The sequence below is a fragment of the Choloepus didactylus genome, chromosome 6 (assembly GCF_015220235.1).
Source record: "Choloepus didactylus isolate mChoDid1 chromosome 6, mChoDid1.pri, whole genome shotgun sequence".
Classification (NCBI taxonomy): domain Eukaryota; kingdom Metazoa; phylum Chordata; class Mammalia; order Pilosa; family Megalonychidae; genus Choloepus; species Choloepus didactylus.
Window position 1 is genome coordinate 84,198,034 of NC_051312.1, and position 1,478 is coordinate 84,199,511.

The 1,478-nt window shown below is 39.4% G+C and overlaps 1 pseudogene; it reads right to left on the reverse strand.

Annotated features, from left to right (window-relative positions):
• Positions 1 to 317: 317 nt before the first annotated feature.
• LOC119537980 lies at positions 318 to 1,277 on the reverse strand (annotated as a pseudogene).
• Between the last annotated feature and the right edge of the window lie 201 nt (positions 1,278 to 1,478).

Genomic DNA, 1,478 nt, shown 5'->3' on the forward strand with positions numbered 1-1,478 from the left:
TAGCTGTGTGGCCTTTGGTGCCATAAATATTTCTAGGCTTCAGTTTCTTCATGATATTGTATATATCATTGGGCTGTTTGAGGAATAAATAGAATACAACTGAAAAGCATTTAGTATAATGCCTACCACAAAATAAGCTGTCAACAGATGTTAGTTGCTATGAATATTAATTTTGTTCTTTCATTATTATTATTTTTTTCTGTTTCCCTTAATGGATTATTAATTCCATTAGGTAATATAATTATAATTAACAAAAGTATTGCTTTTTACAGTGAAATTCACTTTTTTTCAGGTTTGGCTCAAGCTTAATCATCTGTTTATTTTGTAAGGAGCAGATTGAGTATAGTTTTGTGGATCTGTTTGGATTTTACACTGTAGATAATGGGATTGAGTACAGGGGGCAGAAGCAGGTATATATTAGCCAGCATTGAATGGACTATTTTAGGGGCTGACTGACCATAGCGATGCAGCAAGGACAGGCTGATCATGGGGATGTAGAAAACAGCAACTGCTCCCATGTGGGACACACAGGTGCTAAAGACCTTGTGCCGCTCTTTAGGGGAGGCGATCCTGAGGACAGAGCGAATAATCTGGATGTAAGACAGGGCAATGCATGGTGTATCTATCCCTGTGGTCAGGATGAGATCAATTAATCCACAGATGCTGTTGGCCTGAGTATTTGAACATGCTAATCTAATCATGTCTGGATAGTAACAGTAGGAGTGGGAGAGGGCATTAGCTCTACAGAAAGAGAGATGCTTAAGGAGCAAAAGTAGTGGTACTATTAATACCACAGTACGTACAATCATCAGGACACCCATCTGAATGATTCTGGAATTAGTGAGGATGGTGGCATATCTCAGGGGATCACAGATCGCCACGTATCAGTCAAAGGCCATGGCCACCAGCACCCCTGACTCCATGACTGTGAATCCATGAAGAAAAAACATCTGGATAATGCAAGTATCTAAACTAATTTCACTTGCATCAAACCAGAGGATGGCTAAAGTTGTTGACATTGTAGAAACAGTCAAGCCCAGGTCAGCAGCTGACAGTATGGAGAGGAAATAGTACATGGGCTCATGGAGACTCCGCTGGATAATGACGATACACAGGATCAAGCCATTCGCTGAGAGGGCAATGGCATAGAGACAGCAAAACAGGATGGAGATCCAGGCATAGACAGACTGTAGGCCACGAATGTCGATCAACAAGAAGGTTGGAAATTTGGACGTCAAGTTGATTAAGATCTCCATGTTGTCCTGGTGCTCTAGCATTTGTCTTCACAATGCTCACAACCTATAGAAATAATAAATTATTATTCAAAAAAACTAGATTTCTTTCAGTTAGGAGAGTCATCCAACATCATAGATGAGTTCTCTATCATTGAGAAAACTCTAAATCAAACTCTAGTATTCATCTACCATTCATAGTCTGACATTTACCAAATATGTATGTATTTTCAGCCTTAAATTCAA